The sequence below is a fragment of the Lonchura striata genome, chromosome Z, assembly GCF_050655825.1.
Source record: "Lonchura striata isolate lonStrDom1 chromosome Z, ASM5065582v1, whole genome shotgun sequence".
Lineage (NCBI taxonomy): Eukaryota > Metazoa > Chordata > Aves > Passeriformes > Estrildidae > Lonchura > Lonchura striata.
In genome coordinates, this window is record NC_140740.1 from 25524565 (window position 1) to 25538015 (window position 13451).

The following is a 13451-nucleotide window of genomic DNA, read 5'->3' on the forward strand; positions in this document are numbered from 1 at the left end:
GCCCTGCAACACCGCACACCGCACAGCACCGCAGGCTGTGTGCCCTGCAACACCGCACACCGCACAGCACCGCAGGCTGTGTGCCCTGCAACACCGCACAGCACCGCAGGCTGTGTGCTCTGCAACACCGCACACCGCACAGCACCCTAGGCTGTGTGCCCTGCAACACCGCACACCGCACAGCACCGCAGCTGTGTGCCCTGCAACACCGCACATGCACCACGTCTGGTGCACAGCACAGCACCTTGAGGGACACCCAAGGGACACCTGTCCCTCCCGGGCGGCTGAACGGGGCGGACAGGGGGTCACCGTGCACCTCTGCAGGGAAACAGGCAACGGGGAGCTGCATTCCCTGCAGTACCGTGGGCAGGAGTGAAAACAGATGCATGCGTGTGAAACGGGGATGCATGCATTTGAAACGCGCCAAGGAACACGTTCTCAGCTGAAATAAAATAACGTAATTCTCATTATTCTGGCGGAGGTCTCCTGACTTGCAGCACCTCACCCACTCAAAGTGGGTGTGTCCAAACAGCTGCTACTCTTTTGTTTTGCGCAGATGCTGCTGCATGCTACTTACATGCTACTTACTGTTACTTTTTTTTAATGGTGTCTGCCACGACATGTTAATTTTATGTGGACTATATACATATGCATTCTCTCTGCACACACACTGTGCCTGTGTGTAAAACAATAGAAACTGCAATTTATGTGTTGTGAAAACTTTCTTAATTTGCTTGCAACTAAAGACCCAATCAGCAACATTGCTTATATTGGGATTATTTTTCTGCAACTAATCACAGAAGGGCTCACTATGTGCTTGCAGCATTTTCTCTAGGTATTGGCTCTCCCACAGTAAGCAAGGCACGTGCCAAAGCAAACTTTGCTCATCTCCTCAGTTGGGCTTTTTTTACCCTGCATCACTCCAGAAGGAGACAGGCCTGGCTATCAGCCTTCTAAGCTGGCTATTTCATGGCCCCAGAGGTTTCCTTTCCTCATCTTCCTTACGCCAAAATTTGCAAAACTTGCATGGGCTAACACATGCTACTAGCTATGATGTCAACAATGATTACACAAGAGTATAATGGAGCCAATCTGGAAGTGTATTCATGCCAAAAGTAATGCTCTTTCTGGATTTGTCTGTGAGGTGGTAGGGGAATTTGGTAGCAGCATTAGCCTTTGGTAGGGAAGATTGCCATCCTTTCTGCTATTGTTATTTTCAGTAGGGTGTCATGGTCATGGTTCTGCAACCATCAGAGGTATATAATACTTAAGTAATCAAGATTTCAGTAGCAGACTCCTAAAGATAAAGAACCCTAACAGAAGGAGAAATTATTCCAGCAAGTGAAGGGAGAGTCCGCCTCCATCCATCATGATCAAATACATGACACCCTGCTTTCACATCTTGCTTTTAAGGCAGGGACTTGTAGTCAAAGCAATGGCAACAATAAGAAAAAGACCACAACCTTTCTGGACTCTGCTGTGCCCACAAAATCATTCCAGGGACAGGAATGGTCTAATTTTCAGGAATATGTCCCCAGAGTACCATACAGGCCATCAAACAAACCTCATGGGTTAGAGGCAGTATGGGTTATACTGGATGAAGCCAGTGACCTGTTTGCCTCTGACGTGGGGCTGCTGAGCTGTCTTTTCAATACCAAATAGCTACACTTTCACAAACGATAATAAGGAATTCCTTAAGAGGAGGACTGCCTTCCAAATAAACGCTCCTCATCTCCAGGAGCCCTATAATCAAGCATATCATCTGTAGTCAGGAAACAAAAGGGGCTTGCTCTTCACTGTTGGTCTTCAGTCTTGATCACTCCTTTGCATTCTTTTTCTTTGTTCTTCTCCCATGCTTTTCAGTGGCCACAGGACAAAGTAGCCTCCAAGCCTCCCTTCTCCTCCTACCTTCTCCCTCACCATTTTCTTCTTCTTCACTTCTTCATTGTTGGGAACAGCCACAGGTCATATCATATGCTCTGTTGAAGAGTTCAGCTAAGCCTAGAACAGCATCACCAGCACTTCAGCACAGAATTGCACTTCTGGATGAGCTCATTTTAGCTCACTGCCTGAGTAATTGCACTGAGAAGGCAGCAATTGTGTGCACTGATGTTCCCAAGCAAGAAAACAAGGTTTTCTCCAAGAAGGAAAGCTGCTTGTATTGACCCAACAAGACTGTGCTGGCTGCTGCAGGGTGGACAGAGAGACTGTCCTTCCTCTGCAAAGCTAAGAGACTGTGGTGAGGAGTTATTGCTGGCCATTTCTCCTCCTATTCGTCACTTGGAATAAAACACAACCAGGCAGACATCTGACTTGGTATGCATACCTGTGGGAGGTGCTGAGCATATCTCCACAGATGGTCCACATGTCCAGGTAAGACAGCAGGGTGCTGTCATTAATGCAGTGGGCTGAGAAAGAAGTGTATCACATCGTCATCCCAGAACTATTCTATTCTGTGACCTCTGGCAACTCACTAACCCATGTGCTGTGACCCTTCATCAGCCACAGCAGTCTGTGTGGCAAGGGTAAATTGTCTCACTCCAGGTGCCAGTGCCAGGAAAGCTAGGGCTTGTGGTGCTCAGTTGGAGCTCATGCTCTCCCCTCCAGTTCTCCCAAGCAGCCTGCCATCCCATTAACACTCATGCCACCAGCAGACCAAAAACAATGGACAAAAGCAAAAGCATCCCAGGTCCCACAAGAACTGATCCTTCTGCAGAGAAACACTGTCTGTGAAATAGGGTGTACAAGCTGCCAAAGAGGAGGAAAAGGAATCACTGTTCTCCTGTTTGGGAACACCTGACTGTCTGCTTGAAGAAAGGCCCAAAGGTGCTGGCAAGTGACAGCAACATCACAGCAGAGATGATACCACCTCACAAAAAACATGCAGACACCAAGTGGCCACATGGCTTTGCTGTGAACTGCTCAGCTTCTCCAGCATCCCTCCAGTTCCATGTTGGTCAAGCAGGAACAGAGCAAAGCTTGGCTTTTCCCAGGGATGTCCTTCACAAGATAAGATGTGCACTGACTCAGTCTTGACCGGTTCCTCTTTAGTTCAAGACTGGCAGGTGAGATGGATTCTGCTGAGTGGCTTGTTTCTGCTGTCCAGCTCTGCCCTTTGTTTGATTCAGGCAGCAAGGAACCTGAGTCACACCCCTGCAATCTGTGCCCTGGCCATGCTTGCTCTCTCCTGCCCAGCTGAGTAGGGTGTGCCAACACCCACACAGACTCTCCCTCAGCACCCACCACGAGTCATGATCCTGACTTGGTGCCAAAAGCTTTGCCAGCTGAAACTCAAAGGTGAAACCCCACTCCATATAAAACCCCCCAGCCCTCACAGCAGGAGGAAAGCTGGCCTGGGAGGTGATGAACAGGCTGGGAGGAAGACAGACACAATCAGAAAATACTTCTGATTTTAGCAGAAAGCTGGCTGTACACTAAGGACCTACCACTAGAGTAGCTGGGATGAGAATGAAAAATGAGAAAGGCCAAGAATGGTCTGTTTTACCAGACCATTCTGTAGGTTTGAAATCAGAAGTGACTGCGTCACAGGAAGAAGGGCAGGATTAGGCCACTGCCACAAGAGGCTTTTTTCTTTGCAGCAGTTCCCCACAGACTGCCATTAGGTATTTGCTCCAAGGGCTGATCATCATGGCTGGAACCAGCCAAACGCAGATCATAAACTAGTTTTTAAAGGTATGTTTCTCAGAGGAACATGTGCCCAACCAAACTAGCTCCTGCTGTGCAAAAAAGTTAAGCGGAACCACTTTTGAGTAAGGAAAAATTCCTGGCACAACCAGTATCTTCCTGAAAAAGGCAGCCCCTGAAAAAGTAGTATAAGTTACAAGATTCATCTTCCTTTCTAGACTTCATTTGTCATGACCAAAGCAAGACTTTACTCCATCAGTTAGCTGGAGCATGGAAAGAGTAGTATCTGTAAGGTCCCAGAAAGTCCTAGAAGAGCTCAGTGCTTGACCAAACCTTGTGGTGTCCTACACCACCTCTTCCTCCTTTGTAACATTGTGAGGGAAGCCTGCTTGAAGCAGCCTTCCAACATGCAGGCAGACAGCTGGTTCTTCACTGAAACTTCCTCTACCTCAACACCTCTTGCAAAGGAATGAGCACCAAAAATCTGGAGAGCCAGCTTCCCCCGCCCCAAAAGCCTGTGTGTCAGTCTGGAATACTGCAGTCCCCTCTCAGAGAATTAAGCATGAGCTAGACCCACCTGGATAACACACTTCTGTGGATGAAAGGGCTTGGTGAGAAACAGGCATCTGCAAGTCAGTATTAATGGGCTGGTTCCCTCATGGGGCATCAGTGCTCTTGAAGGGCAGAGCAACAGGTGGGTCTGTGGGGCAGTGCAGCTTACAAACACCCTGCCATGGGGACTAAAGGTCAATGACAGAAGGTGGGTGGCAGTTTTCTCCATGACTGCAGGAAGTCAAATGATCTGACTTGCAGAGAACTGGTGTGACAAGTGGAGCTGGGGTATTACAACACACACCTGAGATACTGGTGGTTAGTAAATAAGAAATCCTTCTCTCACGACTGTGCAGAGGGCTTTGTATCCCTGTGTTTTCAGTAGCAATGTGGTAGAGCTACACTGATGTAGGCAGGGTCAGAATGAAAGACATTAAGCACCTCTTTGGACACCAGCTTTCTGACACTAAACAGGTATGCTGCTATTGGGAAGGTCCTTGGAAAATTGCAAATAAATATGGAAGTGAATAAATTGCTTGTCTGTGGGGTTGTTTTAAGGTGTTTTTTAGGTTTTCTGTACAAAATACTGGAACTGTAATGTTTGAAGACCAAATTTATTTATAAGGCAAGGCAAAGCAGTATCAGAACGTAATCCATTTGTTTAAGAGTGTCCTTAAAGAGGAAGATCAAGCAAGCAACTCCTCCCTCACACCCCACAGCTTCTCCTTAGGTAAGGAAAGATTTTTAAAGCAGAATCTGTAAAATATCATATCTGCATTTCTGGAACATCTTTAATTAAATACACACAATGCTTCAAAGCAAAGCACTGCTAACGGTTTATTTGCCCTTCACCTACCTGCCAGTCCAAAAATTACTTATGGGGGACACTACATGATGCCCTAAGATTTTGTCACTTTTGGAGAATATTTCAGAACAAACTCAATTTTAGTAGACCATGGTCCTTCAGTTCTGTTGGTCATTCACCACAGCATTTAGTTGACCCTGCTCAGCAGTATTTCAACACTTGTAATCCTGCTTTTAACACTGACCCGACATCCCTGCTCCACACACCAGAAAAAAGAGCTGTACAAGGATCCACAAGAGATGAATTAATTCTTCATTCTGGGACCCTAATGGGACACAAGCCCTAAAGGAGCCTGATTCAAACAGGAAAGCTTGAGTGGTCTTCTGCTCCAGCTGACTGAATTATTGGCAATCCCTCTACTCGATTTCATTGCATAAGCTGTCTTTTAGCACTGAGTAGCAAATGGCAGACATATCAACTGCTGCACACAGACATGCACAAGTGATGTCGCCACTGCAATGCTAAGTGCCTTCTATGAACCCTTCAGGGCCCAGCTATCACTTGCAGCCCTGCAGCCTTCCACCCGAGACTGTCAGTCTCTCCCTTCTCCTTCCTATGCTGTTGCCTTGACCTTCCACTTGCAAATCTCAGTAGATTCTCATAGAAAGTAATTGCTCATAGTCCAAGAATCTCATCTTTCTTCCCCTTGTGCTTCCTGTTTTGTAACCTTAGTTTGTATTAAGGGGAAAAGCAAGAGTTAGCAAATTGAAAAGTAAATAATAATCATGTAAATAACCTGTAAGCATTACCAGCCGTAAATATACACAAAGTGGAGTGACTGACACACACCACCTGTGACTGCTTAAATGTGATCCTGTCAGCACTGACAGCATCATATACAGGAACAACCAAGAGGTAGCTTGGCTGACTCCTAATGCCAAGGGCAGAGTTGACAGAGGAGAAAGCCTGACAACAATAATTATAGTCACCTTCCTCATCTTCACTGCTTGCTGATTCTGGAAAGGTCACTCTTCTGGGGGCCACATTTCTTGGCTGGCTACTTGTCAGGCACTTCCTTTTCTTTTTATTATTTTTCCCATACAGCAACTTCAAGTTGAAGTGTGGACCCCATTGATAAAATTTTGTGCAGGTAAACCTGTCTCAAGAGGTGTGATGATACTGCCCCAGACAGCTGGCAAAGTCTTGTTCTCAACCCCTCATAGAAATGATGGGAAATAGAGCTACAAGCCACTGCAGTAAAAGACACTGACTCTATGTATTATTGCTTGAGCTAGTTATATTTCATTAATTAGAGCATAACTTTGCTATAGAAAGCACCATCTTATTCTAGGACAGAACGATGCATAGAACTAAGATTAAGCAAGACACTATTATACAGACTATATGGATTAGATTACATGGACATTATATAAGGATTTACTGGGTTTGAATTTTGTCAAATTTTAAGCATTCAGGCTAACACTCTTCCAAACCAAGTCTCTCCCCAAAATATTACTCTCACTGATTACTACAGTGGTTCAAAGAAATATGACAAGTCCTGGTGATCTGTCGTCTAGAAGTACGCAACTTCCCTCATTCCTGCTCTGGAGCACAGACTTTATACCAGGAATGAGGGAAGGAACTAAGAGGATGCAAGGCACAGACAGAGATTTTGAAATCGCTGCAAACCTGTTTATCTCGCCCTATCCCACATTTGACCCGTGCTTTAAGCAGAAAAAGCTCTTGGTGCACTTTGGCGAGTCCAGCTCCTGGGCAAGTCTGCCGCAGCCGGGCAGCAGGGCAGGCTCGGCAGCGCCCGGCTGCCGCGGGTGCCCGAGGCAGCCCCGCTCCGCCGTGCTGCCTGCTCCCTCTGCTGGCACCGCCTGCTCCAAACTCCGCCGGAGGACCTGGGACTGCTCAACAGGGGGACGGAAGAAGCCTAAACAGAGCCCTTGAGCACATGAGGGTCACATTTCCTTCGCAGTACGACGAGCCATCAGTCCTCCTCACTAGGATCAGCAGCCAATATGATCGTGTCTCTCTTATGCACATTTTGGAGCCGTTCTTTTCATTTATCATCAACCAAAAAAATCGTACCTTTCTCTCCAGTTACTCACAGTAGCAAAACAGTCACAATTTTTTTAGTTACTTCATTTTTATGGGACTCAAAATCAGTGAAGTGAGTAATAGAGTAAAAAGAAACACACTTTTGACCTCATGTAAAAAATCCTTTGCAGAAAGCAAATATCTGCAATGATTTCTCTATTACAGCATCCATGTTAGGTCCTGTCGTACAAGTGCACAGCAAACTTTTTCAATAGTTCAATGTTGTCAGAGATGTTTTTAAATAACATCTGATAGGGATGGTCAATTCATAAAAGCTTTGTGAAACCAGTACAGGGCAGAAAAATACTCTTTGTCTCCCAGTCAAAGGAAAAGTTAGTGCTGACTTCAGCTCTTACAGTACACTGGAAACATGCTGTGCATCCCCTAATCATGGGATAAGAACTCATATCTCCTTAGACATCAGGTAATTTAAAGATGAGAAAACATGATAAGAAATAAATTTCTGTTAGGTTTGCATCTCACAATGACACAAGAGAGTTTGCACTCAGAAAAAAAAAAAAAGTGAAAATTTGAAAAGCTGTTATTGAAAAAACAGAATTTTAGGATATAATTGTATTTTTAAACTTTACAGGAAGTTATTTTTAAAAGCTTTGTTTACTGTTGGGTATTATAATCAACCTGATTTGTGACTTCCATAGCAATTACAAAATCTATTGATCTTGATCTACAAAATGCTGACCTGCATCAGCAAAAAATGAGGACTGGTGTTTTAAAATAGCTTTGTAGTTACATAAGAAAGACCAGGATTCTGCTAGTGTTCAAAATTTTACTATAGCAGCATCTTTTCCAGACTCAATGTTAGCATCATATCACCTTTAATACTAGAATTTCCTGGCATGAAAGCCATGAATGGCTTTAGTTTATCTAAAATGAAGAAACAGAATAATCAGAAAATTAAAATAATTTGTATATAGGCTGTGCAGAGGAAATAGTAATATCCCTAGAGTAAGATTTTTGAGTGCTTTAGAAATTCTGTTTTGGAATATCATTCATAGTTTTATCCACATGGTAAAAATGCTAAATCAGAATCTGTGATTAAATCTCATATACCTCCAATATCCGAATCTAACAAATAATTTCCATATATCTTTATCTATCTGCATTTCACAATATTGAAGAACTTTGCTGTAAAGGAGCAGGCTGATTAATCGAAGTAGAATTTACTTTTCCAGTCCATCTGTAAAAACATTTCTGAGGACTTGATTGCAATGATTTATTTAATGGATAACTTTTTTTTCATTATTAATCTGTTGTCTTCTGACTTCATTTTGAAGTGTGTTAAAAAAGGTTTGGAGCTGTTTTGAATAGTGTTACTTGTAGAAATCACACTTACAAAGAAGTGTACTAATTTAACATTATGAAAATTCTGATACTGCCTCCTGTATAACACTATTTAATCAGTAAATATATTTTCTGGAATGAGAAAGCAAAGAGGAGCAAATGACATCAGATGTTGTATCCTGTTACTTAATAAAATTATTAGATTATGACTGATTTAACTGAGAAAAGACCATATGGCTCCAATCTCTCAGGGGAGATGAAACATATCAGCTTACTTTCCCAACAAGTCCTCCTGGTACAAGCAGTGCACATTTAGGAAATGCTGCTCAGATATACACAGAGCACAAGTACACCATTTGACTGGATTCTTTCTGAAGATATTTTGGCTGCTAAAATGTCAGTACCTGGTTAATAAAAGCAGTGTAACCTTTTGCACTCTGCCTGTTCACAGGACGCAGAAGTGCAGAAACATCCAAGCAGTTCTTGCCTGCACTCTCCTTGAGCCAAAAAAGCTGAAAGCTCCTCCAATCCCAGACCACAAAGTGAGAAGCTGTTCTACTCCCCTGTCAGCAGAGGCTTTTCTGGGCCCCGCTGCCTGTGTCCCCTGACAAAGGCCTTTGTCCCTCACCTGTGAACATCTTTACAAAGTCGGCACTCGACATGCTCATAACCACATCGGCTGTCACAGGAGGCTTTCCAAAGCCAGCGCTCCCACCCTTGGTCTTCAGGTCGATGTACCAAGTGCCTCCACCGTCACCTGCACAGAGAGTGAAGTGAGGTGCGAAGGCAGCAAGGATGCTGTGCCCTCCCTCTCTGTTGCCCCTGCCAGACGGCCACGGGCGCTTGCAGCGGTTCCGTGGCAGCCGCACGCTGATGGGCGCTCTGCAAGGAGTCACCTCTTGTCCCCCTGACGCCCCAAGCACCACGGGCTGGGGCCGCGGGCGGGAGAGCCCAGAAGCTGCGCTTTGCTCCCAGAGCTGGTGGCAGCTGCCACTCCTGCCGTGGCCCCAAGAACGCCCTGTCCCTTGTGCCACACCAGCCCCGTGAGGACAGAGGGACGGCAGCTCCTGGGGCTGCTCAAGCGGCTGCAGCAGGAGCCTCACACAGAACCGAAGAGGAGCTGGTCTGCTTCGGGACAGCTTCCAAAGTGTTTCTGCCCAAAAGCACCCAGTGCCTTTTGCTAGGCAAGGCTGCACAAGTGATGGGCTTACCAGATAGCTCAAACTGAAAGATGCCCTGAGTACTTCTCACGTACTCTTCAGTCACTGCCCCTTGAATAACTCGGAACGTCTCTGCAACAGGCCCTGATGGCATGGCTGCAGCAGATTCTGTCTTAACCTTGGCTGCATCCACTCCTTCCTGCTGGGATCTGCTTAATTTCTTCTCCTCTTTGAATGCCTGGGCACCATCTCAAATAAATTAATTATTCTGCAAAGGCTTCTAAACTGTAAATCAATTAATTGTTTTTGTTTCCAACTTTCTGAACTCTCTGAAAATGGACAAAGGTTTTAGAAACCCTTTGATGTATCCCTGAGACGCAAAGCAGAGATTTTCCACAAATCAAGGTGACCAAGGTTTAAAATGTGAGAGAATTCACACACTGAAATCTACATAAACCTGCCTATCTAATACATAATTACTCCTGCCTACAGCATAATTGCTTCACTTGCATGACCTTATGCAGTACATGTCACTGCACCTTTGTAGAACTCTTTGGGGGTCTCTAGTGGTCCCTGCTGGTTGTTTGGGGTGATGTCCCCTACTCAGTTTCAAGAAAAGTTCAGTTCAGGACGTGCAGAACTTCAGACTGAGCGTCAAAGAAGATGTCATCTTCTCAGACAATTGCCAGGCAGGTCATAAAATACAAAAGCTTTCCATAAACATTGAGCAACATCTGCTTAAGCTACCTGATAGCATCTTTTTACATTTAAAAGAAAGGTTAAAGGGGAGAATGAGACCATCAACTTCCATCTGGATCAGAGATCAAAGGAAGGGACAGGGACATCGAATTCTGCTTCAGGACTCAGAGCTTAAAGATCCAGACAATTCTACTTAAAATATAGAAAATTCTGTTTAAACACATCAACTTGGTCAGCATTTTACTTTACCACAGTGAACATGCACATTTAACATTAAAGGAAAGGTTTTCCAATAAAAGAAAGGTTTTGCAATTTACAAAGCAAATCAGTTGATCAGCCCCTTAAAATGCTGTTGCAAGTCTCTTAGGTGTCTTCAGTATCAAAAAGTACTTAGGTTCTGTTCTGTGGGTCCCTACAGAATAACCCGCACTGGGAGCCCAAGGAACTAACACCATCTGTCCCTGGCAGGACGGTCCCAGTGTGACTGCTCAAGGAGTATTTCCACGAGAAAGGAACACTCCAAGTTTGCCTCTTCTGCCCTGGCCTTATCCCTGTTTTGACACTCCTATAAAACCAGTTCAGCATTCTTAGTTGCCCTTCACCTTGACACAAAACACAATTCTGAAAAAGCCTTGCAACATTTCTGCACGCATGCTGGCGTTTTCAGAGCCGATTGCAAGCCTGAAAGAGCATCCCACTGTCGCCAGGACACTCGGGGCCCAGCCGACAGCGCTCCCTAGGAGCTCGCTCGCCACCTCCTGCCGCATGGCTGCATTTCCTCCCGCCCTCCGCGGGTGCAGCCGGGTCAGCCCGGCTGGGCTGGCAGGGAGGCGCAGCCGGCGGAGGAGGCACCGGCCGAGCGCGCCGGGCGCAGGGCGCGGGGACGGCCGCGGAGGCACGCCAAAAGCCCACGGACAAAATACAACGCGAAAGGAGCAGCTCCTGAACAAGAAGGGCGCTCCAGGTTCTCCTGCGAGTAGCTGCGGGGTCAGGAGCCAGCTCCGGGTGAATGCCGTACCATCGGAGGGAATGGCATTTGGGAGAGCACAGGGGTGTCCTTCTCCCTGTCCCCCAGGACCGTGGAGTTTCTGCAGTGTAGAGAGCAGAGCACAGGACTGCAAGCACAGATGCAAGGGTGTTCAGCCCACGGCAAACCCGTGCTCCCCTGCTCAGCACCTGGAGTGAGGTGGGGTGAGCTGCGGGGCTACCACACAGGCACCAGCAACATCACTGAATCCCAGCGCAGGAGCCTTCCACCTTCTTCAGCGCCTGTTCAAATGCTTTCTGCCCCTCTGCTAAAAAAAACCTTCCAGGAGGTAAACTGACCCTCCTGATAGAGCAAAAAGCCCCATCACTTCAGTTCCCCTATCATACACTGAGAGAGAGAGAGAGAGAAAAAAAAACCAACTATAAACAAAACAAACACTCACGGGGAGGATGGCTGAACCATGATGTCCAGGTGTTTCTCCTGCAGGTACCTGTGAACACAGGTGAAAGTGGCAGCTCTCTACATACAGTCACTACGGCTCACTTCCACGGAGGACACCACAGGCATGAGGCTTACAGTCTGGGCATGCAGCCATGGCAGTCAAGCTACACATTTGTCATTTGGGCTGAGTGGCTGCAGGGAGAATGAAGGAAAAGCAGGCCTGAAGATCTTAGGAAAGCACTAGCACTTCCATCTGTGCAGGATGTCAACCCTGGCAAAGAAGGTGGCATGGAAGGTGTTACAGTTGCAAAGTGTTCAGACAGCCCTTGGCCTCTTTAGCCTGCTGGCGCCTCAGTCATGCGGGAGTCTGCAGCCCTGCAACACTGTGAACTGCAGTGAAGGGAACCAACAACCACCATTATATTTAATACACAGACTAGTTCATCTGCTCAGGGCTCACTTTGATTTCTCTTGAAGTCAGTAAAACCATTTGTCTCAATTCTTCCAGCAGGTTTAGACCTACTGGGTGATTTCCCCTTCTGCCATCAGCTCTTGGTGAAACCTGAACCCCTCTCAGGATGCTGCACAGAATCTCTGAGAGCTGAAGGGGGAAAGATAAGTCAAAGGCAGAATCTGGTGGAAGATTTGCTAACCACAGTAACAGGTGGTTAGCATGGTAAGGATGGGAGGAAGTCAGAGTCTTCATTGGGTAGCAGAGGGAGGACGAGGAAAAGTTACATGTGCAGGGCACTGAGGCGAGGGCTGACCTCGAAGTTATTGTGAAATAAGAGGTACTAGGGGGAGGATGAAGGATAGGATTGGATAGGTGTGGCTGGGTGAACAATGACACAGGATCCTACTGCAGACTTTCTAATAAACAAGGAATCACAGACTCATTAGAGTTGAAAGTGACCTTTGGAGATTATCTACTCCAGCCACCCTGTCAAGGCAGGGTGACATAGAGCAGATGACACAGCCTCCATGGACAGCCTGTTCCAGATCTCTGCCACCCTCAACACAAAGAAATTCTTCGTCATATTTCAGTGGAATTCTTGTAGTTTAGTTTATGGCCACTGCTCCTTATTCTGTCTCTGGACACCACTGAAAACAGTCTGGCACTATGGTCTTGGCATCCATCTTAGAGATATTCATATGCATTAAGGAGATCCCCTCTCAGTCATCTCTGGACTGAACAGGCCTAACTCCCACAGTCTGCTCTCAGAAGAAAAATGCTCCATGCCCAAATCAGCTTTGTGCTCCTCCACTTGACTGACTCCAGTACCTCCCTGTCTCTCTTGTCCTGACGAGCCCCGAACTGGACACGGCACTCCAGAAGATGAACTGGAGGCAAAGCTCCAGTGATTCGAGTGCAATTGGCAGGAGACCAAAGCAAAATTTCACACGTGTGGCAGAGAACGAAAGGATACGGAAAACCTTCCAGTTCCACCTTTCATCCCGCGTAGGCCTTTCTCCAGTATCACATCCCCGAGCCCACCACCCCCGCGGCGCGCACAGCCCCGGCTGGAGCGGCGGGGCCCGGCTGGGGAGCGGGAGCGGCCCCGGCCCCGGCCCCGGCCCCGGCCCCGGCCCCGGCCCTGCCCCGAGCGGCTGCGGCGGCTGCGCAGCGGAACGAGCCCGGCCCTGCCCCAGCCCTGCCCCCGGCCCTGTCCCGGCCCTGCCCCGGCCCTGCCCCCGGCCCTGTCCCGGCCCTGCCCCGGCCCTGCCCCCGGCCCCGCCCCGGCCCTGCCCCCGG

General features: G+C 47.1%; 1 protein-coding gene across 3 annotated transcripts in view; it reads right to left on the reverse strand.

Moving 5' to 3' along the window:
• KIAA1958 (KIAA1958 ortholog) overlaps positions 1-13279 on the reverse strand; it is an 86654-nt gene extending 73375 nt beyond the window's left edge. Inside the window, exons 1-2 of one of the 3 annotated variants that reach the window (XM_085567955.1) lie at positions 11834-13279; positions 11700-11747 (exon numbers count right to left, since the gene is read on the reverse strand). The gene's annotated coding sequence lies outside the window, so the exon portion shown is untranslated. Of the gene's footprint in view, positions 1-4222; positions 6799-11699 lie in introns of those variants that run through there. The other 2 variants (XM_077790079.2, XM_085567954.1) reach the window with 2 other exon arrangements.
• Positions 13280-13451: the final 172 nt, after the last annotated feature.